Here is a 12,837-nt window from a genome sequence, read left to right as displayed (position 1 = left end):
ATTGTTGCTTCTTTGAGCTGTATCTTTTGCTTTTGTCTTTAGCAGACATTTCTGGACAATCAGCAATAAAGTGTCCTGGCTTCTTACAGTTGAAGCAGTTCTTCTGATCATCCTTTTTGCTGACAAAATTTCTGGAGCTGTTACCTCCTCTGAAATTTCTTTTGTTAAATCTGTTCCATTGCTGAAACTTGGTGAATAAAGCAAACTCATCCTCATTCATCTCATCCTCTTGACCATCAGCAGAAGATTCTTCTTCAATATCAAGAAGCTGAGTCTTAAGAGCCTTAGAAGTAGTCTTAGTTGACTGTAAAGCCACTGACTTAGACTTCTTCTTAGTTTCTGAGTCAGCATCCAGAACCATCTCATGGCTTCTGAGATTGCTTATCAGAGCTTCAAGACTCAGAGTCTTGAGATTTTGAGCTTCCTCTATTGCAGTGACCTTAGGTCTCCAAGCAATAGGAAGACTTCTCAGAATCTTCTGAACATGGTCATAGGTTGAATAACTTCTTTTAAGAGCTTTAAGACCAGATACAAGGATTTGAAACCTTGTAAACATAGTCTCAATGTTTTCATCTTGTTGCATAGTGAAAAGTTCATATTGCCTTATCAAAAGACTAGCTTTAGCCTCTTGAACCTTTTCATTACCATCATAGGTGGCACACATAGAATCAAAGATAGATTTAGCAGTAGACTTGTTCTCTATTCTGACATAATCCTCATGTCTAATAGCACCAACAACAATGTCCTTTACTCTATGATGCTTAGTGTAGATTTTTAAGTTAGCTGGTGTGAGTAACTTTCTATGCTCAATGGACAACCTTCCATGTTCATTTAAGTTTTCAAAAGTTACTCCCAACTCAACCAAATCCCACAACTCATGATCAATAGCAGTAATATTGTTATACAATCTCTCTTTCCACCACTCAAATAATGATGCATCACCATTGAATATAGGGGCTTTTCTGTTGCCACTATGTTCATGTGATTCATTACTCAAGTAGTCAAAACCAAAAGCATTTCTAGGACCACCACCAGCTCCACTGGCCTCACCTTCACCAGTAGTTCTAGTACTACTATCATCTCCTCCAGACATAGTGTTCTCACAAGATCTTTACTGTCTCACTGTTAAGTGAAAGTAACAGACCAGGCGCTCTGATGCCAATTGAAGGTGTGAAAACACAAGAAGGGGGGGGGTTGAATTGTGTTTTAGCTAAGTTAAAACTTTTTCAAGTTCTTAACTCAACTACGATAGCAGCGGAAAAAATAACACAATAAATAACAAGATAGAGAGAGAGATCACACAAGCAATATATACTGGTTCCTCTCACAAAACGAGAGTAGTCCAGTCCCCTTGCACTTCCAAGGGATTTCACTATAATCACACAAGATTACACCTGCTCAAGCACACAAGCAAGAGACTTCTCAACAATGCTCAAGCACACAAGCTTAAGACTTCACACTTTAAGCACACAAGCTTAAGTTTCACACTTAAGCACACAAGCTTAAGTTTCCTCAAGTAAATAGAAAAGTATATAAAAATATACAAATGCTCTTAGATGAACCTAAAGAGAGCAAATACAAATATTACAGAGTATTTGGCTAAAGTGCAAAAACACTTGAGAAAGGTTCAGAGCTTGTATATCACAGAGTTCAGAGTTTGTTCAGCGCACGTTCAATTCTTGATAATTGTCTAATGATGTAGCTGAATCTTCTAGTATATATATCACTAGAAAAGAGTCGTTGCAAAAAGAACCGTTGGAGTTGATAACCTTTTGTCTTCAAGCAGTCTGTCTTGATGCAGTTTGGTTGTATCCAAAACTAAGAAAGAGTTTCAGGTACTTTGACTACTGCAGAGTGGACTTTCCTTATTCAGCTAACAAAACTGAAGACCCACGTTCTCAAGTTAGGACAGACAAAACAGAGGTAGCTGAACTGATCAGGCTTGAAAGGTCCTTTTCTTCATTGGTAGAAGAGTTGACTGGAAAAGAGAATCTTCACAGCTTTCAAAGAGATCTTCAGACTTTGATGAAGCTTAGAGACAGACAAGAAGTTCTGAAGGTTGTAACTTCTGAAGTCCAACATCTTCTGAGCGCTTGTGAACTTCTGAATTCACATCCTCTGAACTCCACTCAGAGCTTATATGATGCTTATATCTGCGCACTTAAAATAAATTTTTAGTCCTTCCAATTGTTTATTAATACTTTGTTATCATCAAAACCTTTATAGATTTAGGGGCAAACATTTTTTAAATCAATTTTGTTCCAACAAGCATCATAGAGTAAAGGACATTGTTGTTGGTGCTATTAGACATGAAGATTATGTCAGAATAGAGGACAAGTCTACTGCTAAATCTATCTTTGATTCTATGTGTGCTACCTATGATGGTAATGAAAAGGTTCAAGAGGCTAAAGCTAGTCTTTTGATAAGGCAATATGAACTATTCACTATGCAACAAGATGAAAACATTGAGACTATGTTTACAAGGTTTCAAATCCTTGTATCTGGTCTTAAAGCTCTTAAGAGAAGTTATTCCACCTATGACCATGTTCAGAAGATTCTGAGAAGTCTTCCTATTGCTTGGAGACCCAAGGTCACTGCAATAGAGGAAGCTCAAAATCTCAAGACTCTGAGTCTTGAAGCTCTGATAAGCAATCTCAGAAGCCATGAGATGGTTCTGGATGCTGACTCAGAAACTAAGAAGAAGTCCAAGTCAGTGGCTTTACAGTCAACTAAGACTACTTCTAAGGCTCTTAAGACTCAGCTTCTTGATATTGAAGAAGAATCTTCTGCTGATGGTCAAGAGGATGAGATGAATGAGGATGAGTTTGCTTTATTCACCAAGTTTCAGCAATGGAACAGATTTAACAAAAGAAATTTCAGAGGTAACAGCTCCAGAAATTTTGTCAGCAAAAAGGATGATCAGAAGAACTGCTTCAACTGTAAGAAGCCAGGACACTTCATTGCTGATTGTCCAGAAATGTCTGCTAAAGACAAAAGCAAAAGATACAGCTCAAAGAAGCAACAATTCAAGAGCAAATTGAAAAAGAGTCTGATGGCTACTTTTGAAGAGCTATCATCTGAGGAAGAAGTTGAGGAAGAAGAAGAGGCAAATCTAGCCCTGATGGCTTCAGCTGACTCAGATGTAGACTCAGACGATGAATCAGAATCAGATTCAGAAGTAACTGATGAGGTATTTTCTGACTGCTCTAAATCTCAACTTATAACTGCACTTAACAAGGTCATTGAGAAACATCTCAGAGTGTTAAGTAAACAAAAAGTTTTACAAGAAAAGCTTAACACTCTGACTGAACAAGCAGAACATTTTCAAGGTCTGTATCAAGAAACTCTGAATAAAGTAAATGACTTTGAAAAGGGTTGTGCTGTTTGTCACAAACCTATTGATGAGCAGGAAATAGCTCTTCAACAGTTTGTGCATCTCAACCTTGGGAAGAGCAAAGCTGCTAATAGAATTTATAATGTTTTAAGACATAGAGGAGAAGGACTTGGCTATGAATATGGTAGAACATATTCAAAGCTGAAGACCTTTGCCAAAAAGGTTGGAAAATCTTGGGTTTATTATGTTGTTCCACCAAGTGAAGAGGGAAAGAATCCTGGTATTTGTGAAAATGACAATGATGATCTGAGTGATTTAGAAGCTGACAGCTCAGAGGAACCTAGTTCCTCAGGATCTGGAAAGAAAAGTTCAGAAGATAGAAGTTGTTCAGAACCTGAGAACATTAGTTCAGAAGTTCTGAAAGCTTCAACATCTGAGACTTCAAATTCTGGATTCAAAGGAACTTCAGTACCTGAAGCTAGTCAACCTAAAACATCAGAAGTTTTTAAAAAGAAAAATTCTAACTCCAAATCTCAGATGAAGTACAAGACTCAGATTATTTATGATTCTAGAGTCAGTAGATATAATCAATAAGAACATGGGATTGATAATAGATACAAACCCTGGAATCATAAACAATCCAAATCTTGGAACAATAACAAATTTCAAACAAAGAAAAGATTTCAAAAAGGTTATTATTCCAAACCAAGATCTTTCTCTAACACTATACAACATAATAAGCATTTGTGGACTAACAAGCGTGGACCCAGAAGATGGGTACCAAAAGCTGAAATTATGTACCATTCAGATTTACCAACTAGGAAAGGATATGTCTTACCTAAAGTATGGAAACAAGTCCTATGCAAAGGAAGAAGGGCTTATGTCCTAGACACATGGTTGACAAGTTCTCAAGTTAACAATCAGAACTTGGAAAATGAAGAGGAAGAATACTGGGATGACTTTATCATTAACCTTGATAAAGAGTTCTATCGCAATGATTAAAGTTGTTTCTCATACAGCCTGCCACTCAAAGAAGTATCATGAATCATTCATGGTATTTGGATAGTGGATGTTCAAGGCATATGACTGGTGACAAACAACTATTTTCTAAGCTGACTATGAAAGAAGGAGGATCTGTTGGCTTTGGAGGTAATCAAAAAGGAAAGATAATAGGTACAGGTACAGTAGGTAATTCTTCCCTATCTATTAATGATGTTTGGTTAGTTGATGGACTCAAACATAACCTATTGAGCATAAGTCAATTTTGCGACAATGGTTATGTAGTTGTCTTTAATAAGGAATCATGTACTGTGTCTAAACAATCTGATAACACCATGATATTCAAAGGTCTGAGAAAGAACAATGTCTATAAAATTAATCTTTCTGATTTGAATGAACAAAAAGTGATGTGTCTTTTGACCTTGAGTGAAGAAAAATGGATCTGGCATAAGAGGTTAGGCCATGCTAACTGGAGATTAATCTCTAAGCTTAGTAAGCTTGACCTTGTCAGAGGTTTACCTAAAATCAAATATCACTCAAACACACTTTGTGGTTCTTGTCAAAAAGGAAAAATTACAAAATCTTCTTTTAAACCTAAAAACATTGTTTCTACCTCAAGACCATTGGAACTTCTTCACATTGATCTTTTTGGGCCAGTTCACACTGCCTCTATCAATGGAAAGAAGTATGGATTAGTAATTGTTGATGATTACAGTAGATGGACTTGGGTAAAATTCCTAAGAACAAAAGATGAAGCTTATGATGAGTTTAGCATCTTCTGCAAACAAATTCAAAATGAAAAAGGCTACACCATTTTAAAAGTTAGAAGTGATCATGGTGGAGAATTTGAAAATGAACCTTTTGAAAACTTTTGTGAAAAATATGGCATTCTGCATGAATTCTCTTCTCCTAGAACTCCTCAACAAAATGGGGTTGTAGAAAGGAAGAATAGAACTCTGCAAGAAATGGCCAGAACCATGATGCATGAAACTAATGTAGCAAAATTTTTATGGGCAGAAGCTGTAAACACAGCATGTTATGTTCAAAATAGAATCTATATCAGATCTAAATTGAACAAAACTGCTTATGAATTGTTCAAAGGAAGAAAACCTGACATTTCTTATTTTCATCAGTTTGGATGTACGTGTTATATCTTAAACAACAAAGTCCATCTAAAGAAATTTGATGCTAGAGGTTATAAGGGTATCTTTATAGGATACTCTGAACGCTCAAAAGCATACAGACTATATATTTCTGAAACACACACTGTGGAAGAAAGTATGCATGTCAAATTTGATGACAAAGAGCCTGACCAAGTGTCAGAGCTTGTGGAAGGTTTGTCTAGATTTCAGGTATCAGAGGATCAATATTCAGATATTCCAAACTACTCAGAACATCCATTCTCTGAAGAACCTCTGAACACAATAGTTCCTACAGACTCTGAACAACAAAGAGCTGAAGCAACCGCTGAACCTGAGGTTGATGAGTCTGAAGATGATGAGCCCCCAAGAAATACTTTCAAATACAAATCATCACATCCAGAGGAACTGATCTTAGGCAACAAGGATAGTCCAAGAAAGACAAGATCTCAACTAATAAATGAGGAATCCTTAGTTGGTCTGATCTCAATGATGGAACCATCAAAGAATGATGAAGCTCTGAAAGATGATGCTTGGATTGTAGCAATGCAAGAAGAGCTGAATCAATTTCAAAGGAATGATGTGTGGACTCTAGTGCCTAAGCCTTCACACAAGAACATTATTGGAACAAAATGGGTATTCAGAAACAAGCTGAATGAACAAGGTGAAGTGGTAAGAAACAAGGCTAGATTGGTTGCACAAGGTTATAGTCAACAAGAGGGGATTGACTATACTGAAACCTTTGCACCAGTTGCTAGACTTGAAGCAATCAGGTTACTTCTATCTTATGCTGTTAATCATGGAATAACCTTGTATCAGATGGATGTTAAAAGTGCCTTCTTAAATGGTTTTATTTCTGAAGAAGTGTATGTTAAGCAACCTCCTGGTTTTGAAGATGTCTCAAACCCAGAACATGTTTTTAAATTGAAGAAATCACTGTATGGTCTGAAACAAGCTCCAAGAGCTTGGTATGATAGACTCAGTAATTTCCTTCTTGAAAAGGGTTTTGAGAAAGGGAAGGTTGACTGTACACTCTTTAGAAAGACGACCAAAGAAGACATTTTAATTATTCAAATTTATGTTGATGATATTATTTTTGGTTCAACTAATGCTTCTTTGTGCAAGAATTTTTCTAAGATAATGCAGGATGAATTTGAAATGAGCATGATGGGAGAATTGAAATTATTTCTTGGAATTCAAATCAATCAGAAGAAGGAAGGAACTTATGTTCATCAATCAAAATATACCAAGGAACATCTGAAGAAGTTCAATCTAGATGACTGCAAGATAATGAATACTCCTATGCACTCAACTACCAACATGAGCAAGTCAGATGATGAAGGAAAAGTAGATCAAAAGGTCTACAGAGGTATGATTGGTTCCTTACTCTATCTGACAGCCTCTAGACCAGATATTTTATTCAGTGTATGCTTATGTGCAAGATTCCAGTCAGATCCTAGAGAATCTCATCTTACAGCTGTAAAGAGAATCTTTAGATATCTGAAGGGAACAACTAATCTTGGACTTCTCTATAAGAAATCCAATGATTATGTGCTAAATGGATTCTGTGATGCTGACTATGCTGGAGATAAAATTGAAAGAAAATCCACAAGTGGCAATTGTCAATTTGTTGGTGAAAACCTTATCTCCTGGGCTAGTAAGAGACAAACTACTATAGCTTTGTCTACAGCAGAAGCAGAATACATTTCAGCAGCTAAGTGTTGTACACAACTACTCTGGTTAAAATATCAGTTAGAAGATTATCAGGTAAGCAGTAACAATATTCCTTTATATTGTGATAATACTGCAGCCATTCATTTATCTAAAAATCCTATCCTACACTCTAGAGCCAAACATATTGAAATTAAACACCATTTTATCAGAGATTATGTTCAGAGAGGCATTATAGATATTAAGTTTGTTGATACTGAAAATCAATGGGCTGACATATTTACTAAAGCCTTACCTGTTGAAAGATTTGATTTTATAAAGAAACATCTGAACATGTTTTCAATCTCTGAATGAAATTTTTTTTTGGTTTTTAAAGTGTAAGAGGTTATGTATATCAGAACTTATGATTCAGATCATCTGAAACACAAGCTCTGAAGTACCTAACTCTGATAGAGAATTTTAAATATCTCAGAGGCTCTGAACTATTTAAGTGGGAAACGTTCAGTATTCACTGCTGAACAGTTGTCCATTAAAATAGCAGTTACCGAGTAAATTTCTGCACGTGGTCTACGTGTGTCAGGTAGTGGGTGGTTAATGATGATTTTTGGTATTCAACTTTCTGTCAATTAGCGTAACTTCCCAAATTTGCTATTTTCGTGTTAACTGTACTGATTTAAATAAACTTACACAATACACTTGCACACTATTCACTTTCACAACCTACACTTTCATATTCTCTCTAAACCTCCAACACACTTTCTTTCTCTCTCGTTAGTTTTCCAAACCCTACCCTAATCTCCAACAATGACCGGACCTTCGTCATCTTCTTCAACAAAGATTCCACCGTTTATGTTCAAGAATCTTCAGATTGTTGGGAACGAGATGGAGTTTCCAGAATCTGAACTCACATTTTTGTCTGAGAAGATTGTGGATTTTGATAGTCTTTCTGCAAACGGCTTTGAAGTTAAGCAGTACTTTACATCACAAGGATGGGATAAGTACTTCGACATGCTTAACGGTCCTATCTACCCAGACTTGCTTAAGAAATTTTGGATGAAAGCAAGAGTGTTTGATAAACATGAAGCAAAGAAGGAAGAGATTGCTGCTATTGAGAGGAATCCTAGTCTGAAGGGTAAAACTAGGAAGGAAATGGGCTTGCTGGAATTTACAGGTGTTCAGATTAGGTCTAACATCTGTGGGATGAATATGGCTTTCTCACCAATTCATTTCAATGCTCTTCTTGGTCTACCTAACTCTGGGATAGAGTTAGATGCTTTTGAAAAGGATACAAGATATAGAGATGATCTTCTGCATCTCATCTGCACTGACTTTAAGCTGAAAGGGAAAGTCAAAGGATTGACTGACGAGTGCAGAGTGATGTTCAAGATAATCCTTGCTTCTATCAGTCCAAGAGTTGGAGGGACTGATACAATCTCCTAGACGCATCGTCATCTGTTATATTTTCTTCTGACAAGGAAGAGAGTTAATCTTGGAGATTACTTTTTTGAACGAATTTGTGAAGCAATTTTTGCAAGTAAGTCTCAGAGGAAAACTACTATAGTTTATCCCAGGTTGTTGTCAGACCTTCTATATCAAGGTCACGTGATTCAGAACCTGCAGAAGTTCCACCCAGAACTAGTTCAGAAGAAGTTTTATCCAGAGATTCTGAATGCTAGTTTTCTATCCAAGATGCGTTTGATTGCATCTAAGCCTGTTGCTCCTCCTAAAGAATTGTCTGTTAGGCTTGAAAATCGTCTGTATGTTGAAGGCTACCCTGTTATTTCTGAAGCTGATGCTGAGCATGTAATTCAGGACTACTTAGAAGTGCTCAGACAAGAAGGTTTTGTTGTTGATAGAAGTATGGTTCCTCCGGCTCCTGCAAACCAGTATAACCCTTCTAGGAAGCAAAAGAGAAAGGCTGAAGCTCAAGATGATCTACCTAAGCCAGATCTTTTGGCTCAAAAGAAAGTTAAAGTTGAACAATCTATGGCTGAGCAAAGGACTAAGAGAAAACATGAAGAATCTGCTACCAAGGCTACTGAAGAAGCTTTAAAAGAGCCTGCTGTTGTTGAGGTATCCAGCTCATCTGAAGAATCTGAGTCAGAAGATGAGACTGAATCTGATGAAGAGACTCTGGCTGCACGTTTGAGGAAAAGACCTGCTCCTACTCCTAAAGGTAAAGGTAAGTCTACTCAGTACATCTTTAATGAAAATGAGATTGGATTAGGTTACACCAAACCTCTCAGAACTGTTTTACCAACCTCTGATATTCCAACCTCTGACAACCATTTGTCTGAACTAGAGAAACATCTTAGTCCAGACCCTCTAAATAATCAAACTTTCACCCAAAAACCTTCATCACCTCCTAAACCTTCATCACCTCCTAAACCTAAATCACCTCAACCTTAACCACAAAAAGAAACACCTATCACATCACCATCTGAACCTCAACCAGATATTCCAAATGCTGAACCAACCTCTCCCATCAAACAACCCTCTCCTGAACCAACCCCTGAACAACTTGCTCCTGAACCAACAGCTGAACATAAAACTCCTGAACCATCTCCTGAACATATTTACCCTGAATCAACTTCTGACATCTCATCATCTGAACCAACCCCTGAACCCCATCCTAACCCAAGTGCTGAACATGCTTCTCCTGAGCATATTCACACTTGTGCTCCCAAGCCTTCAGAGGCAGAAGCTGTCATTATTGACAATCCTGCTAATGAATCAACCAATCTCTCTACCATTCCCAATCCTTCACCCTCATCATCCAACCCTTTTCGTAATCTATCCACTCAGTTTCATGATGACTTGGTTAGATTATCTTTGCTAAAGGACAGGTTTCTAGTTTGTCCTTCTGATGTGGATTTGGAAGTTTCAAGCATTAAGGCAAGGATTTGCAATGCTTTGGATGGTGCTGCTGAGGAAATTAAGGCTGTGGTTGGAAGAAGAGACTTGGATGTGATAAGCTTCATGAGGGAAAGTCTGGCTAGGGCTGAATTGAAAAGGTTAACGCCTTTCAATCATGACGAACATGAGCGTGCTAAGCTTGCCGCTATATCTGCTACTGTGAGGCGTCTGTCTGCATTCAAGGATTGCTGGGTTGATTCTACTCTTTTGCAACGTCTTGAGGATCAACGGATTGAGAATGAACGACTAGAAGAAGCTGCTGCTAGAGTTGCCGAGTTGGCAAATGAGCTACTTAATGAGGATGCCACAGAAGAGGATGTATTGAATGTGCTGAACCAGGATGATGTCCTGATGATTGATTACCCAGAGGAAGGTGAACCCTCTGATAAAGGCAAGACACCCTTGGTTGAAGAACAAGCGCCTTTGGTTCAAGATCAAGCTCCTGTTGTTGCTCCTGTTGTTGGTGATCAGTTGCAGATCTTTCAAGAAGCTCTGAGGGAGCAGCAAGAAGGTTTGGAAAGGCAAAGGACAGCTCACCTCAACTTGGAATCCAAAGTGGATGGTCTGGTTTCCAACGTGGGATCTCTGAATGACAAATTCGACCAGCTCTTAGCCTTTCTTAAGAAACCCTAGGATTCTATGCACTTGTTTTGAGCATTCTTTTTATTTTCTTGTTTATCTTCTGAACACTTTTTCTGGTTTATCTATTTCAAGTTGTTTTGTTTATGTTTTGCTTGATTACTTATTTCATGTTCACTTGATATTTATATTTTCTTGATAAATAAGATCATAAGAACACAAGATGCTTTTTAAAACGAAATTTTTTTTTATTAATGCTCCAACAATGTTGAGTACATTGGTAAAAAGAAAAAGAAAAAGACAACCTAATCCTAATCAGATGGATAAAACTCAGAAGAAATCTCTGATTTCTCCTCAGCATCATCTGATGATATTTCTATGGGATCTGGGTTTTGCTCTTGTTCTTCTTCTTCTTGTTCCTCTTCTGGAACATAGCTAGCCAAAAACTCAACATAGTCAGCATCATCTTCATTCTCTTCAGCTTCAGAGTCTGATGAGATGATTATTATCTCCGCATCTTGTGGTTTCTTGTTGTCTTCTTTATTTTTCTCCTCGTCTTCGCGTTTTTCGTCTTCTTTCTTTCTCTTAAACTCTGCGATGCGTAAACTAAATCTTTTCATTCTTCCTAGTCTCTCTTGATTTACTCGTTTATTCTTGTTTTTACGTGAAGAAGGCATGTTAACTCGCTCACCTTTTATAAACCTTTGAGCGCGTTGGTTTTTGTTTTTGAAATTAATTCACCTTTGTAACAACCACTCTTCTTCTTTGACTGTCTTGGTTATATAAATTTTTTTTTTTTACTTTTTGATAATGACAAAAGGGGGAGTAGTTACGCATTAATTGATAAGTGATAAGTTCAAAACTGAAACCACTCTTTTATCTCGCTTTTATCCGTTATGTTAAAAGTTGTTACTTTTAAGTTGTTTCACGTATTTCAATACGGAGACTAAGTTAGTTGAAACTAAAATAAATTTCATAAGTAAGGATGAGTTAAGAGTGCAATTTTAACTTAGCCTTATGAGACTTAGGGGGAGAGCTTGCAAACCTCTCACTCTGAAGAAAGATATGAAATTTGTTTTATTTCAAACCATCTTAATCTTATACTAAATTAAAATATCATGGATAAAACATAAAGTTCAGACTTTATGGAGTATCAATCTTAGGGGGAGCTTGCAAACCTCATAAACCTAAGAGAAACATGATAAGTTAATTTAACAACAATTGTCAATTAATACTGATGTTTGTCATCATCAAAAAGGGGGAGATTGTTGGAACAAAATTGATTTAAAAATGTTTGCCCCTAAATCTATAAAGGTTTTGATGATAACAAAGTATTAATTAACAATTGGAAGGACTAAAAATTTATTTTTAAGTGCGCAGATATAAGCATCACATAAGCTCTGAGTGAAGTTCAGAGGATGTGAATTCAGAAGTTCACAAGCGCTCAGAAGATGTTGGACTTCAGAAGTTACAACATTCAGGGGATGAAGTCTTCAGAACTTCTTGACTGACTACTAAGCTTCATCAAAGTCTGAAGATCTCTTTGAAAGCTGTGAAGATTCTCTTTGTTAGTCAACTCTTCTACCAATGAAGAAAAGGACCTTTCAAGCCTGATCAGTTCAGCTACCCTCAGTTTGTCTGTTCTCTTTTGAGAACGTGGGTTTTCAGTTTTGTTAGCTGAATAAGGAAAGTCCACTCTGCAGTAGTCAAAGTAACTGAAACTCTTTCTTAGTTTTGGATACAACCAAACTGCATCAAGACAGACTGCTTGAAGACAAAAGATTATCAACTCCAACGGTTCTTTTTGCAACGACTCTTTTCTAGTAGTATATATACTAGAAGATTCAGCTACAACAAATATACAATTATTAAGGATTGAACGTACGCTGAACAAACTCTGAACTTTGTGATATACAAGCTCTGAACCGCTGTTAAGTGTTTTTGCACTTAGTCTAATACTCTGTACTCTTTGTATTGGCTCTCTTTAGGTTCTGTTAAGAGCATTTGTATATTGTTATATACTTTTCTATTACTTGAGGAAACTTAAGCTTGTGTGCTTAAGTGTGAAGTCTTAAGCTTGTGTGCTTGAGCATTGTTGAGAAGTCTCTTGCTTGTGTGCTTGAGCAGGTGTAATCTTGTGTGATTATAGTGAACTCCCTTGGAAGTGCAAGGGGACTGGACTACTCTCGTTTTGTGAGA

The sequence above is a fragment of the Trifolium pratense genome, linkage group LG5 (genome assembly GCF_020283565.1).
Source record: "Trifolium pratense cultivar HEN17-A07 linkage group LG5, ARS_RC_1.1, whole genome shotgun sequence".
NCBI classification, from domain to species: domain Eukaryota; kingdom Viridiplantae; phylum Streptophyta; class Magnoliopsida; order Fabales; family Fabaceae; genus Trifolium; species Trifolium pratense.
This window is presented reverse-complemented; position numbering follows the sequence as displayed.